This window comes from Lontra canadensis, unplaced genomic scaffold (assembly GCF_010015895.1).
Source record: "Lontra canadensis isolate GAN:19392208 unplaced genomic scaffold, GSC_riverotter_1.0 scaffold32, whole genome shotgun sequence".
NCBI classification, from domain to species: Eukaryota; Metazoa; Chordata; class Mammalia; order Carnivora; family Mustelidae; genus Lontra; species Lontra canadensis.
The window spans coordinates 15,404,953-15,420,199 of NW_022631026.1; the positions used below are offsets into that span (position 1 = coordinate 15,404,953).

A 15,247-nucleotide genomic window follows, 5' to 3' on the forward strand; every position below is an offset into this window, starting at 1 on the left:
ATGTCTTCAGTGAACTGAAAGACTCAATGGGAGTGCGAACCAAGGTCAGGTCAGCCAGCGGGGCTGCCTAACATCCCACAGTGCTGAGGACAGTGCTTGCACCGAAGAATTAACCAGCCCAAAAGGTCAATAGCGCCAAGATTGAAAAAATACCCTGCTCTAGTGCCAAGGTGCCTACAGGATACAACTTTCTCCAGCATTTAGCTGGTCCTTCTCTAGCTCTCTGCTCGGGCAGCAACAGCAGTGATACTGCAAGAGTCCCAGGGAACACAGGTGTGTACCCCAGACCAGGTGGCTGCTCCCCGCACGCGCTGCTCAGCCCACAGGCGCACTGAAGAACTGGCTGCCTGACCCTTGTCCCACACAGCAGCCTGGAACTGCCTTGCCCAATAGAGCTCTGAGTTGCTTAAGAGGGAAACTTCTCCAACATTCCATTCTAGCAGTACCCGAGGCAGTGCCCCAACTTCCTCTGAACCTGCTTAGCAGTCTCAGCTCACCTGGATCCCAGAGTGTTTACCGTGGTCCTTCCAACACAGGAGCCACGCGCTCCTGACCTCACACCGGCACCAGCTCCCTGATTCACTTTGTACAACTTCTCACCAGTCTTGGTTCACCTGCCAACACAGTGACTGCTGACCAGCTCTGGTGCAGGCAACCACCAAATTTCTCTACCACATACCTGCAACCACACCTTCTTCAATGAGATCGAAACCCACACTCTACGTTTGTCCTTTCTTGGGTACCCTCCCTCAGCCCTAGGGTATCTTTAGAGTTTTCTTTATACAGTAACTTTAGAGTTTCTCTTCTTCCACAGCTTAGTAATTCCTTATGTTAGATTAACTATTTAAGTTACTGTGTGGTTTCTGTCTCCTGAATGGATCTAGACTAACATATCTTTCATTGATTACCCAAATTTTTCTCTTCAAATCTTTGCCATTTTAGAAGTAACTCTAATTCTACTTCCCTGAAGTCTTCCCTGAACGTCTCAAATAAAGGAAAATTCCTCTTCCTCTAAGCTCATAGCACCTGTCATTATCATAAGTCAACAGTGGTAAAGGTAGCCAGGTAAACTTTACCTAGTAATCTGTAAACTTGTTACTCATGTCTTTCAAAGCACAACAGTCAACAAATCAACTGCAAGCACCACCCATTCCTCCCGACTGACACCTACCTTAAGGTAAGCATAATGGTAGCTAGAATGTAGTGACACCAGAGATTCCATATTGAGAATGGCCTTTGGGAGCAATCTGGCAGAATGGGGCAATATCCATAAGACATAAACTTTGACTCAACAATTTTGGGGAAACAAGTCGAAAAAGGAAATCTAAAATATTTTTTCAAAGAACAAATGCATGGAATGCTATTTACAACACTGAAGAGCTGAAAAACTTCAATGGTCATTATTGGGAAAACGGTTATATAAATTATGGTAATTCATTATACAGACACTAAACATGCTATATATGACTCAACATTAAGGGGAATGATTAGAAAAATTATAGTTCAATCTTCTGATCACTATTATGTTCAATCAAAACTGCTCAGCTCTGCTAAATGGTGATAATTTCTCCATCTGCTTTCTAATATTTCTAACACCTCGCTTCTCTAGTCAGATATTATGTTGCCTCATTCACTTTCTTCAGTTATGCCCTTATTACCATCTTTTTATTGCATTTAGGAATGAAGAAAAAATAAACATATTCCAACCTCCATATGTGACCAGAAGTCTAAAACCCTCTTAAAGAAAACTACTTGGAAAATAAAAAATTTCTCACTCAAAAAATGGGAACTCCTCTCTATCACCTCACATTTTCTTAAGGACTTTTAGTTTACTAATAAATGTCACTGTAGTCCAATCTCTTGAACTGTCACAAAATACATTTATAAAGGTCTTCTGACATTTATAAAATGTTGGAAACAATATTAGATTTAGCTGTTCTATACTGCCTTCTTGTAAAACACCATCAGAGAAGACAGTGGCTAAACTGAATACTTGCACCAGAAGAGAATCTCAAGTTATGAACTATATTCAACTCATAAACACTTAATGTTAAGCAAATAATGTCTCTGGAGTTTGACAAGCCACAAAATTAATGAGAATTTAAACAGATATGAAACTCAAACGCAGTCTACAGAGTTTGGAAAACAAACAAAAAGTGACTACACCTCTAAAACACCTCAAATAAAATACAGCTGGGAAACACAGAGTAAACCTGTATATTATAAAACAACTTTTTATTTTACTTCACTCTTATGTTTCTTAATCAATCCTACACTGCCCCAAAAAACAAAACAAAAAAAGGGCAAAGGAAACCTTAGAGTATGAGAATTCAAATTCTTCCTTACCCAATAATCCAAGGTAATTCAGTCTGCAAACAAGTGTCTGATAAGAAGGGACAATGTGTTCTAATTATATAATATACTAGAGGCTGATGGCTCCACCTACAGTCATGGCCTACAAGCAATCTCCAATGAAATCAGTGTTGATACACATTGAGACTTAGGCTGGATAAAAACCAAGTGTGGCTACAATGCATACAGCTAAAGCACGCCTCACTTAAAATAGGTATTCATCTGTTTATGCTGATGAGTATAATTTTATTTAGTAAAAATTTTTTTCCGATTAAATCTCACACAAACCAAGACAATATAAAAAACATAAAAGCATCTGATGAGTATGAATTTTAGAGGTTCAAATTTATAATATTTATTTATTATAAAGTCAGCCAGTGAAAACAATGAGGCTATCCTAATGACCACAAATACCTGAAATTGGAGTTATGAGTCTCATTTAGCTTCGGCAACCAAATCCAAATAATGTGTGCATTTCATTTTGGCTACTCAATTAAGAATTCCGCTTTATTCATCCACGTAAGAAAGGTTGTTTGTTTGTTTTTAAATATAAAATCACAATTTAGTTTAGCTGGTAGCCAAGACTCATCAAGACATTCAAAGATTAATGAATATATATCTATTAAGTGAAACACATATATACACATGCACACATATGTATGGTTCTCAACACCTGAATGACCTTTTTAAATGAACATATAACGTATTATTTGTTTCAGTACAGGTCTGTGATTCATCAGTCTTACACAATTCACAGCACTCATCATAGCACATACCCTCCCTAGAGTCCATCACCCAGCCACCCCATCCGTCCCATCCTCCTCCCCTCCAGCACCCCTCAGTTTGTTTCCTGAGATTAAGAGTCTCATGGTTTGTCTCCCTCTCTGGTTTTGTCTTGTTTCATTTTCCCCTCCCTTCCCCTATGATCCTGTCTTGTTTTTCAAATTCCTCTTATCAGTGAGATCAAAGACGATTGTCTAAGAAAGTTTTTTTTTCTTAAACTTGTGTAATACAAATCAAAACCACAATGAGATACCATCTCACACTCATCAGAATGGCTAAAATTAACAAGTCAGCAAACAACCATTGTTGGCGAGGATGTGGAGAAAGAGGAACCCTCGTACTTTTGGTGGGAATGCAAGCAGGTGCAGCCACTTTGGAAAACAGTATGAAGGTTCTTCAAGAAGTTAAAATGTGACCCTACGACCCAACAACTGCATTACTAGGTATTTACCCCAAAGATAATTTAATTTACCCCAAAGATACAAATGTAGTGATCCAAAGGAGCTCCTGCACCGCAATGTTTACAGCAGCAATGTCCAGAACAGCCAAACTACGGAAAGAGCCCAGATGTCCATCAACAGAGGAATGGATAAAGAAATGTGGTGTGTGTATACATATGAATATACACATACAATGGAATACCATCTAGCCATCAGAAAGGATGAAATCTTACCACTTACATCAACGTGGATGGGTGGAGGGTATTATGCTGAGTAAAATAAGTGAATCGGAGAAAGACAATTATCATATGGTTTCATTCATAGGTGGAATATAAGAAACAGTGCAGAGGATCATAAGGGAAGGGAGGGAACACTGAATGGGAAAAAATCAGAGAGGGAGACAAACCATGAGAGACTCTTAACTGTAGGAAATAAACTGAGGGTTGCTGGAGGGGAGGTAGATGGAGGGATGGGGTAACTGGGGGATAGGCATTAAGGAGGGCATGTGATGTGATGCACACCGGGTCTTCTACGTTACTGATGAATTACTGAACTCTACACCTGAAATTAATGATGTACTATACGTTGGCTAATTGAATTTAAGTAAAAAAATAAAATGGAGAAGGATGTAGTTCTTTTTAAAAGATAGTGAAAGACAGGAAAAAAAGACTACACTAAAGTTTGAAAACTATCAAAATAACCTAAGCAGGAAATGAGGGTGGGAATAAAGGAGTGAATGTGAGACTCTAGTCTCAGTAATGATTCTGTATGAGAAGCCAGGGAAGGGGAGGTGACAAAGATGACTCGGATTCTGATGCTCAATGTGAAAAGAATGGAAGCACTACTCACATAAAGAGGAACTACTAGGGAAGGGAAGTTAGTTGGAGGAAAGGAAGTTGATTCAGTTACAAACATAGTAAGTTTTTAGAAAATAAGGGACAAGACCAGAAAACAGTGGGAGCCACAGAACTAAAGCTCCAGAATGTCACAGTAGAGAAAAGATTTGCCCAGCTCCTTCCTAAAGAGCTCCCTTATTATGGCTTCACTGATGCCTCCCCATTCTCAATGAGAACACTTTCCTCCTCAACTCCCTGAACCCAAAGGTTCTGCCTTGGGTCCTCTTCTTCCTTTGAGTACTAACTGTAAGTAAGGGCCTGTTTAGCCAGAGCAGCTCCATCCTGCCCCTGCCCCTGCCCACTCCCCACCCCGCTTCAGGGGACTTACTTAAAAACAAGTCCCGGAAACCAGTCCCAGGTAACAAAGCCCAAATACAAGGGTGGGTCAGGCCAGGTGGAGGTATCCAATCAGTGGGGATGCATACTGTCTCCAGGCTACCAAGGAGTATCGGCCCCGCCCTTTGGGTGCCCTTTGGGCGCCAATTCTGGCCAACGTGATAGGCTAATTCAAATATCTACTATAGGGTAAACTGTAATTCAATTGGTCACTTATGTGTGACCTAGCAGGACTGTGCAGCTTTCTCTGTGTTACAAAGTCATTGGCCACCTGAGCGTGGCCAGGCCCAACCACATGGCCTTTGCCCTTAAAAGCTAGTCTGTAAGGCAGAGGGTCGTTGTCTCTTTGCAAGAGACGGCCCTGGCCTGTCAATTTGATTCTTGATGCTTGGCGCGAAATAAAGCTTTGCTTGACCTTCACTTTGTATCAGTCTCGCTCCTTTGACCATGGACCCAACACTAACTACTGAGCATTTTTATCTGGGTGCCTCACAGATGCATCAAACTTTTGTAAGTGCCAAAAATAAAAATCATCTTGTTTTAAAAATCAACTCTACAGACCCTATATCCTGACTTCTCCGTCACCACACAGAGTACCATTACTCACCCAGTCACCTAATTCAAAAGATTCTTTGACAGACAGCTCCTGCTAGAATCGGGGTGGGGGGGGGCAGTGTGGGGAGGGATATCCCTAAGCAAGAAAAAAAGAAGCCAGCAAAAGAATGAAAAGGAACAATTTGAAATACATGGACTAAGAAGATATGTAAAGTCCTGTAAGCCACCGGGGGATGCTTCATGTAAGTTAGGGGCTGGTAATGAATTTTTAAAAATATGTAAGTGTCAAAGAGCGAGAGAGATAAGGCAATAGTAAGAACTCACATTTTAAGATAACTTTCTGTAAACCAGGCATTGTGCTGAACACTTTATAAATGTTGTACCACTTAATCCTGACAACAATCTTATGAGATGCCTACTATTGTTTCCTCCCTCTACCCCAACAAAACAAATGAGAAGAAAACTGACTGAAAGATACTATGGAAATTATGTAACAACTAGTAAACTGGATGGTGGTAGAGCCTGAATTTGAACCCAGATGTCTGAATGACTCCAGAGGTCATGTTCTTTGAGAAATTTTACATAAATCTCTCTCTCTCTATCTTAATTTCATTTAAATGGATAAATGAGATATAATATATGCTGGGATTTTTTAAATAGTCGATTTTTTAAAATCTTTTATATGCCTCATCTCTACTTCTTTTCACTTCCATGCATATCACTTGGAAACTCATGTCATTAACTCATGTTCTTCTATAATTACAAATATACATAAGCATCTATACACATTTTGATAAATATGAGTTGTCAGTGTTTGATAAATAGGAGCATATTATACACACTTCAATGCATTTTGCTCTCATACTTAATAACACATGAAAATCCTGCCAAGTCAAATAGTATAACTCTAATTCATTATTTTTAATGGTTGTATAATATGGATACACTATAACTCATGTGACCATTTCCCCGTTGACAGCTTCTCAATTAGTTCCCAGGGTACTGGGACAATGTCACAGTAAGTACTCTTAATCTCCCTGTTTTTACATATATCCATATATACCAGTTCTTTTGTTTCTAATGGCTAGATTCCCAAGTGTGGAATTACTTGGTAGAATTTTAATAGGTATTGCCAGATTGCTTTCCAAAAGACTGTAAGAATCACATTTCCTCTAGCAATCTAGGAAGGCATCTTTTCCCTCTGTAATCCTATCATTAATAAGTGGTACCACTATTTTTAAGTCTTTGGGGAATAAAATAACTCACTCTTCAGTTTGCATTTCCTTGACAGCTAGTGCATTTAAACATCTTTTCATGTTTGCTGGGCTTTTGAACTTCTTCTTCTGTGAACTGTCTATTTATATTCTATGCCCATGTTTCATATGGGTTATTTATCTTTTTTTTATTGGCTTGTAAGAGCAGTTTGTATACCACTGACCCTCATCCCTTTTCTCAGCTCCTGTATTTTACATACAATGTCCTAGATGTTTATTTTCATTTCTATTATTCTAGTGTTCACACTTAAGCTTTTAATCCACCTACATAAGTATCTATTGTTTTCTTTCAGAAAGAGAGCTACGTGTGCTAATACCATTTAATAAGGAAACCATCTTTTCCCCCCATTGAATTAAAATACATTATTTTCCTATTTTTCATCTAATAAATTTTCATACTTATGGGAGCTTCTTGACTACAGAAATAAAAGCACCTTATACTCAAACTTCAGAAAACCAAAACAAGGAAAAAAATCTTAAAAGCAGATAGAGAAATGACACAGTATCTACAGGGGAACAATAATTTGAATATCAGATTTCTCATCAGAAATCAGCGAGGCAAAGAAAATGTGGCACAACATTTTTTCAAGTACTTAAGGAAAATAACTGTCAACCCAAATTCCGTATCAGTAAAAATGACTCCTCAGAAATGAAGAGGAAATAAAGATAATCTCAAATGGAGAAAAACTAAAGGAATCGGTCCCTAACAAACCTATTCTTAGGAAGTCTCCAAACAGAAAGAAATAAGTGAATAAAGTTTAACTTCAAAAAAGGAAGAACAATGGAATTTAAGATTAAAAGCAGTGGTTAATATAAGGGACTATCCTTCTCCTTATGAATTTCTTAAATCATATTTGATGAGTGAAGTAAAAGTTATAGCATCATTTGATGTAGTGCTCAATGATATAGAGGAAATATGACAATTATATATAAAAAGTGGAGAGGGTAAAAGGATCTAAACGTAAGATTTCTCAATTTCACTTGAGGTGGTAAAATATCAATGCTAGTAGGCTATGTGACATTATTTACATATACTGCTATATCTAGGGCAATCACTAAAAAAACAGTATACTAAGCAATAAACTCAAAAACACTATAAATAAGTCAAATGCAATATTTTTTAGAGGCAAAGAGAAAGAGAGAGCACAAGTGCAAGTGGGGAAGGGAGGGGCAGAGGGAGAGGGGGAGAGAGGATCCCAAACAAGATCCAGGATCATCATGCAGCTCAACGGAGGAATGGGCAGTGGGGTGGGGTGCTGATCTCACGACCCAGCAATCATGACCTAAGTTGAAATCAAGAGTCAGACATTTAACTGAATGAGTCACCCAGGTGCCTCCAAATGGAATTCTAAGATATTCAAGTAGGCTACAAGAAGTCAAGAAAAGAGAAACAGAAAGGAAATAAGAGGGAAAAAAACAGAAAACAAAAAATAAAATGGCTGAATCAAGCCCTAACAGTAATCTATAATTACTTTAAATATAAATGGTCTAATTATACAAGTTGAAAGGCAGAGATTGGTATTAAGGATTTAAAAAGAAATATAACCAAGTTATATACTGTCTACAGGAGACTCATTTCAAGCATGATGGGGTAGCCTGAAGATAAAAGAATGAAAAAAGATATCTTGTGCTAACATTATTTCTTTAAAGCAACACTGGCTATCTTACGGTCAGAAAAAGTGGACTTTACAGCAAAGAAAATAACTGGATAAGGAGAGACAGGTCATAATGATAAAAGGATTACTCCACCAAAAGACAACTTGTATATGCAACGAACAATAGATGTTCAAATACATAAAGCAAAGACTAATAGAACTGAAAAGGAAAAAGAGAAAAATGTATAGTTATAGCTGGGAATCTCTCAGCAATGAAAAGAACTACTAGATAGACAATCAACAATGTGTGGCAGAATGGAACAACACCATCAACCAACAGGATGTAATTGACATGTAACTGACATCCAACAACAACAGAACAGGCCTTGTTTCCAAGTGCCCATGGAACACTCACTAAGATACACCATATTCTGGGTTAAACAACATATGTAAATGTAAAATAATTAAAATCATATAACTGATGTCTTTAAGACAATAGAAAGACGAGACAGATCTCCAAATACTCAGAAACTAAAGAACATACTTCTACATAATCCACAGGTCAAAGAGGAAGTTTCAAAGGAAATTTTAAGAATATATAAAACTCAGTGAAAATGAAAATACAACATATAAAAATACGTGAGATGCAACAAAATCATGTTGAGAGAGAAATCTATGGCACTACATGCTAACATCAGAAATGAGAAAGATCTCAATGAATAATGAAGAAACTAGAGAAAAAAGTAAAATAAGCCTAAAGCAAGCAGAGAGGAAAGTGAAAAATATCAGAGCAAAAATCAGCAAAATTGGAAGTAGAGAAAAATGAATTAAAGACCAATAAAAAAATAAAACTCCACTGAGAAAGATAGAGAGAAGGCACAAATTACTACTATCAGACATGAAATACAGGTTTACCACTAAAGACTACAGAATACTAGTATGCTGATAAAGAGAAAACCAAAGACAGCACACAAAAAAGAAAACTATATACCAATATCTCTCATATCTATATATTAACAAAATATTAGCAAAAAGAATCCAGCAATGTATAAAAAGTATTATATACCATGATCAAGTGGGACCTATTCCAGGTATGGTTAACATTCAAAAATTAATCAATGTAATCCACCATATCAAAATGCTAAAGAAGAAAAAGCATATGATCATATAAATTAACTAAATACATACCATATGACCCAGCAATTACATTCTTGGGCATTTATCCCAGAGAAATAAAAACATATTCACACAAAAACTTTAAAGGTTCATAGCAGTTGTAATTGTAATAGCCTGGAACTGGACACAACCCAAATGTCCTTCAACAATAAAATGGTTAAAAACGGTACAATCATACCACAGAATACTACTCAGCAACAAAAAGAAACAAATTATTGACACACTAAATAATTTGAATGGATCCCAAAGGAATTATGCAATGTAAGGAAATTTCAAAAAATTTATATACTATATGATTATGTTTACACTACATACACTCTTGAAATAGGCAAAATTGTAGAGTTGGAGAACAGACTAGTATTGCCAGCAGTTAGGGATTGGGGTGGGATGAGATGGTTGGTTATATGGAACTATATACGTGTATACACACACAAATGAGTGCTTGCGAAATGGGGGAAATCTCAGTAAATTCTGTGGATATATTAATGCCAACTTCCTGATTTTTAAAATTGTACTATAGTTATACAAGATGCTACCATTGGGGAAGGTTAGTTGAAGAGCAAATGGGGACCTCTTTGTACATTTTTTTTTTTGCAACTTCCTGTTAATATATAATTATTACAAAATAAGAAAACTAAAACTACACATGTATTTATTTAATTGCAATTGCTGTAAGGGGAATTAAAGAGAAAAACTTGTGGGAATCTTACCACACAGCCCCATGTAAGCTTCAAAACATACAGCTGAGAATCAACACATAATACAGATGCATGAACAGAATCATTTTTGGTCTGCTGTAACTATTAGATTTGTACTTATTCCATCTTTCTCCAAATAACATATTTAGAGAAGTAATCGTTTTCTATGTTGACTTGATGATCATCTCACCAACAGCAACAAAACCACGTTTTTTGTGGTTTTTTTTTTTTTTTGGTAGTTCTTTTCGTTTGTGAAGTACATTCTCATCCTTCTCAATTGACCTTAACAATACCTGCAAAATAGGCAGGACAACTGTTGTAATATTATTTGTCCAAGATTATAGGGCTTTTAAATGGCAAAATCAATTCTATAGCCTTCTGACTCCTATTCCAGTATTTTCCAGTCACATATCACTCTGAAATTGTATGCAGTATTACAGAATCCAAAGTAGAAAATAGCATAATATCGTAGGAGAAAGTCAGAGAAGGAATAGGCACGATGCACATTATACCAAAATTTGTGCAACAGTTGCTTGATAAGTGGCCATGAGGCCAGCAATTTTACATTTTTTTAAAGTTTTATATTTCATTAGATTTTGCTATTTTAATGACTGCATACTAACCTCCAGTGAGATTCTTCTCAACCTGTATAACTGGATAAACTTATATGATGAATATAAAGTCCATCACCCTCACTGAGGAAATATCAAAACTGAACCATGTATGACACTCACGATAAACTTGCAGGATTATCTTTTCCCTTTTCTTGAAAAAGGCAAAAAAAAATTTTTTTTCATAACTCTTTTGGGGATTTAAGCCACGAACTATGACTTCAAACTGTATTGTAATCACACACAAAATAATTTTTTGAATGTCTCAGAAAGCAGCTGTCAGCTTCTGGACATCAGTGAAAACCAAGAATTCTACAAATTTGTATGAACTGCTCTATTTATATATTAAATATACTCATTAAAAGTAATATGCTAATTCTCCTTTGAAGTACACTTAGATTTCAGAATTAGCACTATTCTAAATATTATTTTCTAAATATAATAGTACTACAAATGAGAAAATGCTGAAGAGGATGGGCTTTTTAGGAAAGAAGAAGAAAATCACCTATTACAAAGGTCTAAGTTATTAAAATAAACGCTGACTTTAGAGGAGCACCTACAATGTTGCTTTGTTTGCCCCCCCCATATATACCTATGCTGGGAAGAGGGCCATAGGTCTTTAAGCCTTCTTTACCTTTAGGTGGAAAAATGGAGGGAAACAAAGTCCAAAAGAGACATTCTTATTTATCGTTTTAGAAAGAAGTTTAAAAAGAAACTTTCATGAATAAAGATTCCAGAGATTTTCCCAACTTTTCTGGGTTTCTTTTTTCTTTTTGTTATACCTGTCACTTTCACCACAGGGATCTGTTCTTAGAATGAAAGTGGCTAAGAACTACCGGTCCAACGTTAGACTATGAACTGTTCCAGGGTTGGCAGACCAGACACAAGGCAGGTGTCAGGTTACTACTCCTGAGGGAAAAAATGAATTTGTGAATCAAAGAATACATGTCTCATCCTGCCTTGTGTGGAAAAATAAGAAAACTCAAGAGTGAACGTTTATACAGTTAAGGTCCAGGGTGAAGGGTGATTGTAAAGCACTGTGAGTACCGATGCCTGTGCAAAGATCTAGAGAGTTGTGGGTATGGGTGTGTCATTCCGAAACAGTCGGGATTTCATGAGTGCTTATGGCGTGTAAAACACTGTTTAAGTGCTATATGAATTACCTCAGTGAATAAAACATTAACAAATGGATACTGATGTATCCCATTTTATAGAGACGAGAAAAACTGAGGCCCAGACGCCTTCCGTAAAATACAATGCAGGGCAAGTGGTAGAGGCAACTGAAAGCCTGTGATTTCCCCAACATGCCGCACTCTAAATTCAGGGGAACAAGCTCGGTTCTGACCTTGGTACCACAGAAAAATACTTAAAAAAAAAAAAAATTATTTTAGAGAGGGCGGAGAACCCGTGAGCAGAGGGAGGGACAGAGAGAGCAAGAGAATCTCAAGCGGATTCCGCGCTGAGCTCAGAGCTGCACTCCCCGCTGGATCCTACCACCCTGAGATCATGACCTGAGCTGACATCAAGAGTGGGTGCTCAACCGACTGAGCGACCAAGGCGCTCCAACGCCGCAAAAAGATACTTGAGCAACCAAGGCGGAACGGCAACCATGTGGTCAGAGGCGGCGTGTCAAGTTCAGAGATTGGCCCACGAGTTAATTCTCAAGGGTACCTGGTGTAACAAATTTGGGAGAGGCGTGGGGGAGGAGGCTGATCCTACGAAAATCCTCAGATCAAACCAAAAGAGCCTTTAATGACCCCGCGGATGGACAAGTGGGCAAACAGATGCACGGAGCGAAGACAGTGACTTGTCCAGGGCTAGTCAGAGGCTAAGCTGGTACAAAAACTGTTCTTTGGAGTCCCCGGCCAGACTTTGGCCCCTCCTCGTCACTCCTCCTGCCCAGTTGCCCAATATCCCAGCCCCTACCTCTCCGAAGGACTGCTGTAAGACGCCCGGCCGGCCCGCTGCAGTTAGCAGTATAAATGGCCCGGTACTGCGCCGCGGAGCGACTGCTGGGAGAGCACCAAAGTGGTTGTGAACCCCGAGCGGTCGCAGCACGGTTATCCACGCCCCTGCGGACCGTCCGGCCCAGGGCAGCACGGGCTCCTCGAGGAGCCACACAAAGCAAGGGCTCTGGCTCCCACGTGCCTGCCTGCCAGTCAGCCCTCGCGAAAAATCGTACCCCCGAACTGCTGGCAATGCCTCACCTGTCCACCTAGAATGCAGCGGGCTCTACCGCAACGCTTCTGCTTTGACGTCACCGGGAGCGGAAATCCCGCCTTCCCTGACGTCACAGCGCCGCGCCGCGCCACGCCGCGCAGAGCTGCGCCGGGTGGTGCAGCGGGGAGGCGGTCCCTTTAGACGCGCGACGGGTTCAGGGTTGGGCGGTCTTTGAAGGTAATGTGGGGCGTGTGTTCCAGGTTCAGCGAGACCGTCAAAAGGGTGTAACTGTTCTGAAACTTTCTCTTCCCTTTCATCCGAATGTCTTCTTCCTTTTACTGCAGTCTCTCTGATACACTGCTTCCCTTACGCCTTTCTCCATGCTCGGTCTTTCCCACCTCCGTTAATGGCTGTATCTCTTCCTTCCCCTTACCCACGTACGCCGGACAGTGGATTCTCAGTTGACCTTCTTTATTAGCAGTAATACGGCCAGCCACTGCTACTCCCGTTTTAGCAAAATGTGGAAAATGTCGATTCCAGAGGTATTTCAAACTTAACGCACCCGACCTCCGTGAGACAAAGGGCTTGTGAACTGTTGGCATTCTCAGCACCTGCCACGTCATAGGTGATCTGTCCAAAAGTGCAGTAGTGAATGTGACATCGTTTTGGAGTGAGGGGTAGAAGCAGATGCGTAGAAACTTAGCCACCGATAAGAAAGAAGCCTTGATCCTTTTGTATTCAAAACCTTAGTGATAAGCACCACCCTCCAACCAGTCCAGGACTGGTACCTCTTCTTCATGACCTTTCCATTTTTCAGTTTTACTTCCTTAATACAATAGTTAACACGATGAGTTTAGAAAAAGCCTCTCACTGCCTAAGAGGTTTTGTTCTTTTTTTTGTTTGTTTTGGTTTTGTTGTTGTTGTTTTGTGTGTGAATTAACTCATTTTTAATCCTCATAGCAGCCCAATGAGGTCAGTATTAACATGTGACCACAGAGTCTGGAAAAACAAATACACAAAATAAATGAATGATTACATTACAATGGCATTACGCATTCGAGGTATTCTCTCTCATTAGTAATGTACGACTCAATGTGTGCATTTCAATCAACATGTTTCACTAATGCAGCCTTTCAATCCATGCTGGTGCCTTTGTGGTGCACTGCTCAAGTGATTTATGTCTCTGATTTCCTTCAATAAGCCTATGCCAGAAAACATAAGCAATCATTTTTTTTAAAACTATCTTTCTAGACTGATGACCACTCTATTATTATCGCCATTTTTATTTGAAGGATAAAATAAGGCACAGAGAAATTAACTTGCCCAAAGTCACTTGGCAAAGCTGGATTCTACAACTCTGTATTGTACATCATGCTTGGATGAGTTCCCACCACTTCTGCTATCATTGAAGCTCTTACTCTTCTACTCCTGGGTTACTTGCAGCAGCCTCATTGTTTTCCATATCTTCTCTCCTTGCTGTTTCTGGAATGCCCAATCTCTCTTCCATATAGCTTTCATATTTTTGTGCACACTGTTCTCTTTATTGGGGTTCCTTTCCTTATCCCTCCATTAGCCTAACTCCAACACACGATGCAAGATTCACTTTGGCATGGCATTCCCTGGTGCCCCCAGGTGGGGTGAGGTCCCTCTTTTATAGTCCTGTTTCACCACCTGCGTTCTTCTGTTACGGTGCTTATTTGTCTCCAACATCAGACTGTGAGATTCCAGAGAACAAGTACCCCTTCCTTCTTTTATCTTTGTATTCCTCAGGTCTAGAAAAGAGTGTGAGACATGGTGAGCATTCAATAAGTCTATATTTAAATGATTCCACTCAAGTAGTAGAGTGTAGTGCCCTGTGAGGCCCATAGGATCTGTTTGGCATGTGAGCCACTGGTATTGTGGAGTTTTCATATGAGTATCTTTTTTTCCACACTGTTTTTCAGGTCTAATTAAGACAGAGATTGCCCTGCAAATTATGCTATATACAATCCTTGAGTAAAGAGTGTTAATGTTCTTATGCATGTATTAATTTATTTGAAGAGCTGCATATTTTGAAATCAAATCCTTTTTTCCTAGAATTATCCTCCATCAGTGCTTCTGAAACCTTAATGTGCATAAGATTCATCCAGAGAGTTTGTTAAAACAGATTCTGATTTAGTAGTTCTTGAGCGGGGCCTAGAATTTGCATTTCAAACTCAGAGATAATGCTGCTACTATTGCTATTCTTCAGGTCATGCTTCTCCTGGTTCTGCACTATATGATGGGCATAGAGACAATGTGTCGTGGGAGGGTGATGATCTTGACTTATAGTCATTTTTACCTAAGACTATGTATAAGTGTCATCACTTCTAGCATTCACAACAGAAGTTCC

The 15,247-nt window shown here is 39.0% G+C and overlaps 1 protein-coding gene across 3 annotated transcripts in view; it reads right to left on the minus strand.

The window, feature by feature from the left end:
- Positions 1-12,980, minus strand: part of LDAH (lipid droplet associated hydrolase) — a 105,266-nt gene extending 92,286 nt beyond the window's left edge. The window contains exon 1 of one of the 3 annotated variants that reach the window (XM_032866915.1): positions 12,924-12,980. The gene's annotated coding sequence lies outside the window, so the exon portion shown is untranslated. Of the gene's footprint in view, positions 1-2,346; positions 2,369-12,642; positions 12,663-12,923 lie in introns of those variants that run through there. The other 2 variants (XM_032866917.1, XM_032866916.1) reach the window with 2 other exon arrangements.
- Between the last annotated feature and the right edge of the window lie 2,267 nt (positions 12,981-15,247).